General features: G+C 30.6%; 1 protein-coding gene and 1 long non-coding RNA gene across 2 annotated transcripts in view; one reads left to right on the forward strand and one right to left on the reverse strand.

Annotated features, from left to right (window-relative positions):
- Positions 1–14,324, reverse strand: part of LOC142221542 (tetratricopeptide repeat protein 21B-like) — a 420,560-nt gene that overhangs the window by 58,254 nt on the left and 347,982 nt on the right. The window lies entirely within an intron of this gene.
- Positions 12,555–13,197, forward strand: LOC142221546 (uncharacterized). The gene is made up of 2 exons (XR_012718104.1): positions 12,555–12,686; positions 12,762–13,197. It is a non-coding gene; the product is annotated as an uncharacterized LOC142221546 (long non-coding RNA).

Here is a 14,324-nt window from a genome sequence, read left to right on the forward strand (position 1 = left end):
AAAGTTTCAAGTAAATCGGTTCAGCCGTTTTGGAGCCAACTCGGAACATACAAATAAACAAACAAACAAACAAATAAACAAACATAGATTGAATTTTATATATATATATATATATATATATATATATATATATATATATATATATATATATATATATATATATATATATATATATATATATATATATATATATATATATATATATATATATATATATATATATATATATATATATATATATATATATATATATATATATATATATATATATATATATATATATATATATTTACTCGCAACGCATAGTTTGGGGTCCTAAAAAAACATGATTTTTTTAATGTGGCTGGGTTAAATACCTCATTACTACTACATTTTAACTGATTTCGCCAATTTTTGACCTACCAATTGTGATATATATCCCATTTTACATACAACGCATTCTTTCGCGACAATTTCTACATATACCGTTTACTTCGAGGACGCGTCCTCAAAGACACCGAAGCGTATAAGAAAAATATATGGGGAATCGTGTTGCCACCTTTTTGTACATGTTTTTATTTTAACACGCCGGCTTTGATTTTATAGTGGGTGAATACATCCATAGCGAATGTCGGTAAGCGATATTATGCGCTTTACAGACTATCAGTTATTCCGGACGACAGTGCTCGTGTCGAATATACCCCATATATTGTGCACATTATAAGTTAAGTCCGAAGGCATAATCGATACTGCTGCATGTTTATGGGATCGATAACACATTTACCGATTATTTAGTCATCGCCGACAAGTCGCATCGATCCGACACACTGTAAGATTCCTTACAATCACCGAATTTCCGTCCGGAATAACTGATAGTCTGTAAAGCGCATTACATACATTTCGTATGTAGAATGGCTTTGTCACCGAACAACAATAAAGGTTCGTGACGAAAAAGCAAAATTCATTTAATCGGAAAACGTCACCGTCTACATGTGGTTTCAATAATTATGATAACATTGTAAATAGCAGTCTCTGTGATGAAAAAAAAAACAAAAATTTTGTAACTTTTTCAAAATCATTTTGAAGCAAATAATATCTGGTTCCCCTATTTGAAATAAAGACATATTTTCGTATTTCAAACGAATGCAATTGAAAACACATAACTTTATATTGTGCTGGCGATAGGAGTCGAAAACATGTCAAAATATACAAGCCAAAATTTTAAAATAAACATTTTTAAGGTGGGTATTAAGTACGAGTAATCTTTCTTTCTTACCAATGGGTTTCGACCGATAATGTGGTTTTTTGGCAAGTTCTGTTTTTTTTTGATTATTTTTAAACATTTTCTCTTAGGAAAATACACCCAATATACATTTTTTGTCTTAAATTTTGTAAAAAATCAAAAAGTGGTAAAATATTTAAATTTTGAAGATCTCGAAAATTAAGGATTTTTGGCAAAACATTGATGAAATATTTGAATTGTCAACGATCAATATTTCTTGAACTAAGTATTTTTAGTCAAATTTTTACTTAATATTTTCTCTTTAGAATACACCATTTATTCCCAATATGTATGGTTTGTCTGAAATTTTGTAAAATATGCATACACCATTTAATCCCAATATTTATGGTTTGTCTTATATTTTGTAAGAAATGCAGCCATTTTTCGTAAATGTGGAAAAATATTTAAATTTCCAACGAACGATATCTGGAGGACTACGCATTTTTTGGAATATGTTTACTAAACATTTTCTCTTTATAATACACCATTTATTCCCAATTTACAATATTTGCCTTTAATTTTGTAAAAAATGTAGCCATTTTTCATAAAATTGGTAAAATATTTAATTTTTCAACGATCGATATCTCGAGAACTAAGCATTTTTAGTCAAATTTTTACTTAATATTTTCTCTTTAGAATACACCATTTATGTCCAATATGCATGTTTTGTCTTAAATTTTGTTAAAAATGCAGTCATTTTTCGTAAAGTGGTAAACTTTTTAAATTCTCAACGATCGATATTTCTTGTACTAAGCATTTTTAGCAAAATGATTACTTAATATTTTCTCTTTAGAATACACCATTTATGTCCAATAAGTATGATTTGTCTAAATATTGTTAAAAATGCCGCCATTTCTTGAAAAATTGGTAATATATTTACATTTTCAAAGATTGATATCTCGAAAACTAAGCATGGCCTACATTTTGACTAAACATTTTCTCTTTAAAATACGCCATTTTTCCCAATTTTTGTCTTAAATTTTGTAAAAAATACAGCCAATTTTCGAAAAAGTGGTAAACTATTTAAATTTTCAAAGATCGACATTTCTTGAACTAAGCAATTTTAGTAAAATATTTACTAAATTTTTTTTTGGAATACACCATTTATTCCCAATATGTATGCTTTGTGAAAAATTTTGTAAAAAAACAGCCAATTTTCGAAAAAGGGTGGTTAAATATTTAACGATCGATATCTCAATAATTAAGCATTTTTTATCAAATTTTTAATTATATTTTTTCTTTAGAATACACCATTTATTCCCAATATGCATGTTTTATTTTACATTTTGTTTTATTTTACATATTTGAATTTTCAACGATCGATATTTCGAAAATATACCATTTGTGCCCAATATACATGTTTTGTCTTACATTTTGTAAACAAAATGCAGCAATTTATCAACAAAAAAAATAAAAAATTAAAATTTTCAACGATTGATATCTGGTAAATAAGATACCTCAATTTAAGTTCATACTTTTTATTTTGTACCAAACTTTTTGTAATTTTCGTCAATAATGACAGAAAATGTGGAATTGTGATTATATGGCGTATGACAACATTTGGTATTTGCCTGCCAAATACATTTGTGCAGGCCTCTAATCCCCATATAGCCATTTTTCGAAAAAGTTGTAAAAATATTTAATTTTTTTGCGCAACATTTTTTCTTAAAATTTTTTCTTTAAAATACACCATTTATTCCCAATATGTATGTTTTCTAACAATTGATGCTATTTTTCGAAAAAGTGTTAAACTGTTTGAATTTTCGACGATCAATATCTCGAGAACTAACCATTTTTAGTCAAATTTTTACTTAATATTTTCTCCTTAGAATAAACCACTTATTCCCAATATGGATGAGTTGTCTTAAATTTTGTAAAAAATATATCCATTTGTTGTAAAAGTGGTAAAATATTGGAATTCTCAACGATCGATATTTCGAGAATTAAGCATTTTGGGCAAATTTTTACTAAACATTTCCTCTTTATAATACACCATTTATTCCCAATAAGCAATTTTTGTCTCAAATTTTGTAAAAAATGCGGCCATTTTTCATAAGTAGTAAAATAGTTAAATTTTCAACGATCGATACCTCGAGATTTAAGCATTTTTGGTCAAATGTTTACTTAATATTTTCTCTTTAGAAAACACCATTTATTCTCAATATGTATGTACAACTATCGAAATCTCGAGAATTAAGCATTTTTGGTTATAGTTATGGTTATGGTTATATGGTTACTAAACACTTTCTCTTTAGTATACAAAATTTATTCCCAATATACAATTTTCGAAAAAGTGGTAAAATATTTAATTTTCAACCGTCGTTATCTCGAAAACTAATGGCCAGTGTCTCATCCTTCGATTAATATTTAATCGGAGGATAGACCTCCGGTTAGTAAAATTTTTGTATGGGATCAGCTGTTTTTCGACAAGATAAATAATAACAAGACATTGAGAAACCGGCCCTAAGGATTTTTGGCAAAACATTGACGAAAAACTTGAATCTTAAACGATCGATATTTCGAGAATTAAGCATTCTGGCCAAAATATTTACTAAAAATTTTCTCTTTAGAATATACCATTTATGCCCAGTATGCATGTTTTGTCGTAAATTTTGTAAAAAGCAGCAATTTATCAAAAGAAAAAAATATTAAAATTTTCAACGATTGATATCTCGAAACTAACATATCCCAATTTAAGTCATTTATAACATATACTTTTTATTTTGTGCCACACTTTTTGTAATTTCCAAAAATAATGGCAGAAAATGTGGAATTATGTGTATTGCGCATCGAAAGTAATTTGCCACAACTCTTAAAATTCAACAACTTGGCGATACTAATGCGATTTTACTCACCAGCTATAGAGCTATTTCACTCGATCACTCAACTTCGTATGTGAGGTAAAATGAGACAAAGATCGTTTGTGCTATATGTTCTATGGTGATGTTCATTGTTGGTCATTCAATTCGTCAAAAAATCGTCACCTTAGTGTGTAAATATAACCATAGCGATAGGCGGTAGGCGAAACATTTTTGCCGCAACGGCAAATACAATAAGCTTGACGGCGAATAATTCCCTTTTTCACGTTTCCTAGCGTTTTTGTTGTCAATACAGCACGCTTTGACAATATTAAACAATGAAGTTGAATAAAAACATACAATGACTTGTTATTTGTTAAGTTATTTCAAGAAAAAATAATCTACACGTGTCGAGGCAACAGCAATTCCTAGTGGTGAGTTAAAAAAAATTGATAAACGATGGCAACACTATACCAGTTTTCGCCAAGGAGTTAGAATAAGTTTTAAAGGTGAGTATTAAGTTCGAGTTTAGCCGCTAATTTTCACTAAAGTGAAAACTAAATCAGTAAAAATATAATAAAATTATACATATTTGTTGCAGACTTCATTATAACTTGACGGGGAATATCCCATCGCAAATTTTCACAAAGTTTGTATTCATAAAAATGGATTATTAAAGAAAAGTAATCGTGAAAAAATGGCGATTTTAGCGGCTAAACTCGAACTTAATACCCACCTTAAGGGCCGGCACTACGTTCGATTTTCGAGTTCGATTTTCGCGATTACTTACAATCAAAATTACAATCAAATATATTCCTGTGAAATCTTAATCGAATATAGATGAAAAAGACAATGCGTATCAATTGAGTTAAATTATCTGGGTTTAATCGCACTATTAAAAGACGTTTGTTTCTCACGATCGCGGTATTTTTTTTTTTTTTTTTTTAAAACGTTGCTTCGAAATTCCCATTTACTTTAAATTCAAATATAGTTACCATTTGCTTAAATAAATAACGTGATCGGAAAGGGAAAAAAGTTTTTAAGTTATTTTCACATACCTATGTAGCCATTTTTCGAAAAAGAGGTAAAATATTTAATTTTCAATTCAATTTTCGTTACGTAACAAATAATGCTATTTTTCGAAAAAGTGGAAAAATATTTACATTTTCAACGATCGATATTTCTTAAACTAAGCATTTTTCGTAAAATTTTTACTTAATACTTTCTCTTTAGAATACACCATTTATTCCCAATATGTATGGTATGTATGGTTGTCTTACATTATGTAGAAACTGCAGCCATTTTCCGTAAAAGTGGTAAAATATATGAAATATATAAAACTTCGACGCTCAATGTCTCGAAAACTACGCCTTTTCGACAAAATGGTTACTTAACATTTTCTATTCAAAATATACTATGTATACCTATTATGAAATTGTTTTGTTGAATTTTGTAACAAAATGCTGCCATTTATCCAAAAAATGTTAAAATGTTTAAAACTTCAACGTTCTATATCTCGAAAACCAAGCATTCTTGAGAAAACTATTACCTGACGTTTTGTCTTTAAGACACTATTTACGCCCATTATGCACTGTTTATTGTTTAATTTTGTAAAATATTCGGAAATTTATCAAAACGTGGTTTAAGTATTTAAATTTTCAACGACCGATCTCTCGAAAACTAAGCATTTTTTACAAAAAAAAAATATCGTTTTTATACCCACTATGTACTTCTTTGTTAATTTTTTAGGAAATTTATTTAAAAAATATTCAAATGTTGAAAATTTCAACGTTCGATAGTGCGACAACTAAGTATTTGTGACAAAATTTAAGTAACGTTTTCTCTTTAAAATAAACTATTTTCATCCATTCATCTTTAATTTTGTAACAAAATGCAACAATTTATCCAAAAATTTTAAAATATTTAAAAATTCAACAATTGATATCTCGGAAACTAAGAATTTTTACAAAATTGTTACGTAACATTTTCTCTTTAAAAAATACTATTTATACCCACAAAACATTTTCTTGTTAAATTATGGAAAAAATGCAGCAATTTGTCAAACGATCTCGAAAATAAAATACCACGATTTAAGTCATTTGGAACATATACCTTTTATTTTGTTACAAACTTTAAATTTTGTAAAAATGCAACAATTTATATCAAAAATGTTGAAATATTTAAAAATTCAACGATTGACATCTGGGAAACTAAGAATTTTAAAAAAATTGTAATTTAACATTTTCTCTTTAAAAAATATTATTTATACACACAAAACACTTTCTTGTTAAATTATGGACTTCAGGTTATGTATTTGAGATTTTACCCAAATTTTGATCTAAATACAAAGTTGTGCATATTATAATCGGCACACCCGACTTTAGACTTTCCTTTTTTTATATTTTTTTTACTAAAATTGTGTTACGTCCCATAACGTTACATTTAAATTTTTAATACATAGATTTTGTAGAAGTATATAGAATTTTCTCTAAATTCAATTTCAGATTGAAATGCATGCATATGGGAACATAAACCTTTATATAACTCGCAACACATTTAAAAGATATGAGTTGGTATCAATAATTTTAGTAAATGTGTTGAAGGATATAAACAATGAGCCCCGTCCGACTTTGGACTTTCGAGTCGGAGACGAGCTGATGAAAAATGCTGGAGTCGGAGTCGAGCAAAATTGGCTCGACTCCACAGTACTATGTTCGCCTTTCACATTGAAATTTCCGCGATTTCACAGGAATATATTTATTTTCATTTTAAATTTTGATTGTAAATAACCGTGAAAATAAAGAGATTTTCAATTCGAAAACTATCATTGTACCGGCCTTTAGGCAGATACCAACTTAGTACTAAGTATTAAAATAAGTCAATGAAATGAAAATTATATGATTAATTAGTTACTACCCAATAGACACAAGCATTGGAGAAATGCTTATATTCAATACGGTTTCAAACATTTTTCAAAGAATTACCTTAAAATTCAATTTGAGAAATTGTTGAGAAAATCGCGTTCTCAACAAAAAACAGACATTACCCTCAACAGTAGAATTCAACACGTTAGCAACAATTTCTCAACATATTACCAACAACTTTTCAAACTAAATTTCATTTTAATGCTTCAAACCTATTGGAAAATTTGTTGAAGGCAATCAATTTGCAAGGCCATCTGAATTAATGTTGAATATGGGATTCACTATCAAATTGATATGGTGTTACATGTGAAAAATACTCATCCTTGTGTTTGTTGGGTATGTTTACTCAGTTTCATGAAATTCAAATGACTTCTGTTGTGCTTTTATTTGAATAAATCGTTTAAAGGTGACAAATTTTTGACGAATTGCATTCTCAACAAATGACATCCCTACCCACAGCAAATATAGCACAAACATCTTTTTCTCATTCTGCCTCACATACGAAGTTGAGTGATCGAGTGAAATAGATCTATAGCATGTCAGAATAACCTCATCAGTATTGCCAAGTTGTTGAATTTTAAGCGTTGCGGCAAAATACTTTCGAATACGCACACTTTATAACCATAACGCACTTTTCATAACCATAAAGTGTACAAGATCACCGATTCCTCCGAAAAAATAAATAATAAGCAAAATGGTAAAACATAACATCTAATGGGAAATATAAAAAAAATGTTTGGTACTCATCGCCATGACTATAGGTGTGTACTATGTTCGGGTTTCGAGTTGAAAAGCACTTTATTTTCGCGATTACTTTTCCTGAAATAATCAAAATTATACATGAAAACAAACGTGTCAAGTCTTGCCGAAATCTAATGGAACAAGAAATTGCGGATCAATTGAGTTAATTTATCTGCTTTATATTGAACTGTTAATAAAGTAACCGCGAAATTTTCAACTCGAAAAGCGAACGTAGTACTTACCTTATAAATTATTTTTCAATTCGCATTGCAAATGGCGCCATGTTATGATAATACTGACCGATCGATTTACACCACTTTTTCAACTCGAAAAAAAAACATAGTACCACAAATGGTAAAAATTTCGCAAGTTTTGGGTTTGTATGGAGTTTCAACTCGAAAACCGAACAGAGTACCAGCTTTTACCCATTTTTGTTGGCTTAAGGTGTGTTTTAGTAAAAGCTTCCTCATCTAACGAAGACCGCCTAAAGGCCGGTACTATGTTCATTCTTGCGAAAATTTTTTATGGAAACCATTATTTAGCACATAGAAAGCGGCGTTTTTTAGGTAGCTTGGAGCGCTATTTAACAGGGAGCGATATAAATTAAGTTGGTGGGTGCTGTTTGCTATTACAAACTTAACATTTTATTTTCCTTGGACAAATGATCTGCTACTTCTTTGATCCTTTGTATAATTTCGGAACAAAACTATAATCCATGTTGTGTTATAAACCCACACAAATAGTTTTTAATAAATAATTTTTTTCTTAATTCACATTGCAAATGGCGCCGTACTATAAACGTCAGTTTTTCAACTCGAAAACACAAAGTATCACAAATGGAAAATTTTTCGCCATGTTAAGCTCAATGTAGCCGAGTCCGAACGGCGTTCCACATTGCAGTGAAACCACGTAGAGAAGCTTTGAAACCCCCAGATATGTCACCAACATTAATGAGGCGGGATAATCACCGCTGAAAAACTGTTTGGTGTTAGGTCGAAGCACGAATCGAACCCACGACCTTGTGTATGCAAGGCGGGCGTGCTAACCATTGCACCACGGTGGCTCCCATCAATACAATATAGTTTATTGTACTACTTGATGTTAAAAAATAATACCACATGATCAAAACTTGATTTCCTTAATTATTTCTTATATGCACTGAACAAAAGTATGTACTATTCCGATTGCGAGTCAAATTTGAATTCATTAGTTTTTTTCAGATTTTTCTTCATGATCTATCAAAGTATTTTAAACACGTGCTAATGACAAATTAAATTTTCAAATTCAGACTCGTCTTCAAGTTGAAATTGTTCTATGTATACGTTTTTAAAAAAAGTGTTAAAAAACATCTATTTTTGAACGCTTTTTTGGTTTGTGGTCAAGATACAAAAACTCCACAAATTTAAAGTTTATTTCATTAATTTTAAGGTTTTTAAAATTGACCCTAGCCTTCTTTCATGAAAATATACCCATTTTTAAGTTGAATGACTTAACTATAAGGACAAAATGACATTATCGGCTTTTGGACAAGGAAAACAATTTATATAAGAGAAATTCACAAATGCTATTATAACCAAAATTCGCGTTTGTATTTGAAGGACAATAAATGTTTGGCCTCACTACTATATTACTTCAGTGTACAAAACAATTCACATCTACTATTTTAATTTAGTAATATCATTATAACTTTAGAATATTATAATAACATAAAAAATATATGGATTCAAATGAAAATATTCCTAATAATTAGTGACAATTTATATAAGAAATTGGTATGGTAATAGTAGATTTAAATTATACGATAACTTTTATGAATATGAGGCAAAAACTTTACAAGGCGTATTTGCTGCAAAAATGCCCGCATAATGGTTGGAATCACTACTAATGTTTCAATTGAGCTTTGAAATATGTGGAAAACCTTATTCTGCCAGCAAGGCTTAGATAAAAAAGCCGTTTTATCTATATTTGAATAGAAATATGTCGAAAATAAAAAAGCCACAAATAGCTAAAAGGACCATGAAAAAAGCTAAACGCTATATGCACTTTTTCCCCCGCTAAACGACTTCAAAAAAGCTAAATCTAGCGGAAAATAGCTAAATTAGCAACGCTGGGCAGTGATGCCAATTGTTGAGCATAAAATTAGTCAAAAAACCGTCACACTTATACGATTTATTGAAACAAAAGCAGAAGTCATTTGAATTCGATTTAATTTGATAAAAGTAAGTAAATATTTACTTACTTTTATATTTTATTATAAAAGTAAGGAACTACTTAGTCATGCAATTTTCATTTTTCTTAAACAGTGACTAATTTTAATGCTTAGTACTAAGTTGGTTTCTGCCTAAAGGCCGGTATCAACAATCAAGATTTTAAAAAATCATCGTAAATGTGGTTGCTATATTTACTATGTATTTTACTCACATACATATGTTTTGTGCAAATCCAATATAACAACACAAAATAGAAAAGTGGCGTTTTTGAGTCATATTAGCAGTTGTATACTGCTTGCAGTTAGTAGGACACTCATTTTTTAAATGCGGAATGATTGATATTGGAAATTTTTTTGAAAATATGGTTTCAGTACTAGGATTTAACAATTGAAATTGTTAACAACACATTGAGTCAACGATGTCAAAATTCTTGCGACAAAACAGTCTTGCACATTATTCCTTATGCGGCAAATGACATGCAAAAAATATTTTGTTGTGTTTTCTCCCTAATGATTTTTTATAAAAATCTCTTAATCAAATTCGCAATGTACTCGAAATTAGCTTTAATATGAGTACCATGTTGCTTATATTAGAAATGGTCAATATTTTGAAGGACTACTCCGGTTCCATGGTGATGAAGTTTTTATATGAATTCTAAATTATTGTTTACCTTTTATTTGAATGGAATATATATTAATTACCATCCAGACTTTCGGGTCCGTAAGTACCATATTTTGAACTGTTTTAATAAAGTACCCGCAAAAATTTCAACTCGAAAATCGAACATAGTACTTATCTTTAAGGCCGGTATGAACCTCTAGCGACATTTTCGCTGTCAAAAGCTGTAATCAAAAATTTATTTGAGGAATATTTGGAAGATATTTTAAAAAATTTTTAAAAGCGATTAGCTGGTTTAAAATTTGTGTACTCAACCCTGTTTTTTGTTGTAGACTTAAATAAATTTTTGCTACCGAAAATTTCGCTAGAGGTGCATACCGGCCTTTACTTTAAAATCATGGACTTCTCACATGCCTAAAGCTGAGTACTATGTTCAGTTTTCAAGCTGAAAACCAGCTTGTTTTCACGGTTACTTTTTTTAATTAACTAATTTAGAAATATAAAATTATTTGCAATCAATTCCTTGGATCTTTTCCATCCATTATTTGGCAAGACTCGATCAAAATATAATCGTCTTCATAAATATATTTGTAGTTTTAACTTAGTGTTTTGGTGAAAAAGCCGAACATAGTACTCACCTTAATATAATATAACAAGTAAGGAAAGTCTAAAGTCGGGCGGGGCCGACTTTATTATACCCTGCACCACTTTTTAGATCTAAATTTTCGATACCATATCACATCCGTCAAATGTGTTGGGGTCTATATATAAAGGTTTGTCTCAAATACATACATTTAAATATCACTCGATCTGGACAGAATTTGATAGACTTCTACAAAATCTATAGACTCAAAATTTAAGTCCGCACTAGGGAGGAACACAATGTTAGTAAAAAATAAATATGGGAAACATTTAAATCTGAAGCAATTTTAAGGAAACTTCGCAAAAGTTTATTTATGATTTATCGCCCGATATATATGTATTAGAAGTTTAGGAAAATTAGAGTAATTTGTACAACTTTTCGACTCAGCAATGGCGATTTTACAAGGAAAATGTTGGTATTTTGACCATTTTTGTGGAAATCAGAAAAACATATATATGGGAGTTATATCTAAATCTGAACCGATTCCAACCTGATATGGCACGCATAGCAACAATGCTAATTCTACTCCCTGTGCAAAATTTCAACTAAATCGGAGCAAAAAATTAGCCTCTGTGGTCATATGAGTGTAAATCGGGCGAAAGCTATATATGGGAGCTATATCTAAATCTGAACCGATTTCAACCAAATTTGGCACGCATAGCTACAATGCTAATTCTACTCCTTGTGCAAAATTTCAATTAAATCGGAGTAAAAGATTGGCCTCTGTGGTCATATGAGTGTAAATCGGGCGAAAGCTATATATGGGAGCTATATCTAAATCTGAACCGATTTCCAGCAAATTTGACAGGCATAGCTATAATGCTAATTTTACTCCCTGTGCAAAATTTCAACTAAATCGGAGCAAAAAATTGGCATCTGTGGACAAGGGAATGTAAATCAGGCGAAAGCTATATATGGGAGCTATATCTAAATCTGAACCGATTTGGATGATATTTTGCAAGTTTTTCGAGACTCTTAAAATATTCGGATGTACGGAATTTGAGGAAGATAGGTTGATATACACACCAATTATGACCAGATCGGTGAAAAATATATATGGCAGCTATATCTAAATCTGAACCGATTTTTTCCAAAATCAATAGGGATCGTCTTTGAGCCGAAATAGGACCCTATACCAAATTTTAGGACAATCGGACTAAATACATCAACAGACAGACGGACAGACAGAGAGACGGACATCGCTAAATCGACTCAGAATTTAATTCTACGACGATCGGTATACTAAAAGATGGGTCTCAGACTTTTCCTTCTTGGCGTTACATACAAATGCACAAACTTATTATACCCTGTACCACAGTAGTGGTGAAGGGTATAAAAGCGTTAAAATGACGAAAATCGTAAGGGTTGGCAACCCTCTGTGAGAAAGAGACAAATAGACTTTCATAAATTGTTTTCATTATTTATTATGGAGTGTTTCTAGTTTGTAAATAAAATTTCCGAGATTTGTCTCACTAAATATGCAAATTCAAGGTACGTACAACATTGTCTTACATTTGATATTTTGTTTGAAATGTATAAAAGATAAACACATTTGTCTTTTTTCAGTACATTTAAAAATGAGTACAATTCTCGTTAGCTAACTTCAAGGAATCTTTGCGGAATGCTCATAGGGTTGCGTCGACTCTTCGTACACGATGTCTCATGGAGCAAGCTGAGTCTAAAAACACAAATCGAATGCGTAAGAACTTCAAAGCATACCATCAATGTTGTGTCCATAGAAACATGCAATTCCTTGAACGCCAATGAAAGTCAAAATAGAGCTTTGGAAAAACGCTGACAATTACTAGTGGCATACTTTCCAAAAGCGAACGTAAATGTTTATACTATTCTTGGAAACATCCACAGAAGCAATGTAATGTGACCTCACACAGGTAGAGGCCTAACTAATGTGTGTCCTAATGAAAACAACAAAAAATACAAATAATTCAATAATATCGAAATATTTGGTTCTCAAAAATAAATAGTATTTATTAACAGATAATTTTTAACACAACTTTTTCCATTTGTTTTAAATATGGTAACATAAAAATAAATTGTTTTCAATGCAAGCCAAATAATTATAAACATTTTTACAACGATAATTTTTTAGCTGGATAGTAAAATTAAAGTTTATGTGCTGATATTAGATTTTCAATGTGGTTTCATATCAAAAGAGAATACAGGCAAATATTACATCGATTCACGTGAAGGGAGTAGAAGTGACGTCCTAGCTATGTATCCCAATGTTGGTTAAAATCGATCCAGATTCATATAGTTGACCATAGAGGCCAACGTTTTTCTCCGGTTTACGTGATTCCAGCTGTACAGATATTGGTCCCATATATATACAGTGCCCCAAATAAGAATTCACACAGCACCCTAAATTATTAACCGATTTTGATGAAATTTGTACATTGTTGATGGGTAAATGGGAGAATATAGTTACAAATTAAACAAGAAATTAGTCCATTCATTGCCTACACTACATGATGTTATTAAACAAAAATTAATGCCAAAAAGTACCATTATCAAAAAAGGTGTCTTGTTTTATTTTTTTAAACCCACCACCATAGAATGGTGGGGGGTATAATAAGTTTGTCATTCCGTTTGCAACACATCGAAATATCGATTTCCAACTATATATATACTTGATCAGGGAAAAATTCTAAGACGATATAAGCATGTCCGTCTGGCCGTCTGTTGTAATCACGTTTAAGCCTTCAATAATGGAGCTATCGTCCTGAAATTTGGCACAGAATCGTCTTTTGTCTGCACGCAGGTAAAGTTCGGAGATGGGCTATATCGGTCCAGGTTTTGATATAGCTCCCATATAAACCGATCGCCCGATTTGGGGTCTTGGGCTTATAAAAGCCACAAAGAGATGTGCCGAAAATAGTGAGTATCGGACCATGTTTTGATATAGTCCCCATATAAACCGATTTCCCGATTTTTCTTCTTGGGCTCCTAGAATCCGTAGTTTTTATCCAATTAGCCTGAAATTAGAAATCTAGAGGTATTCTAGGACCATAAAGAGGTGTACCGAAAATAGTAATTATCGGACCATGTTTTTGATATAGCCCCCATATAGACCGATATCCCGATTTTATTTCTTGAGCTTCTAGAATCCGC

This window comes from Haematobia irritans, chromosome 1 (assembly GCF_050003625.1).
Source record: "Haematobia irritans isolate KBUSLIRL chromosome 1, ASM5000362v1, whole genome shotgun sequence".
NCBI classification, from domain to species: Eukaryota; Metazoa; Arthropoda; class Insecta; order Diptera; family Muscidae; genus Haematobia; species Haematobia irritans.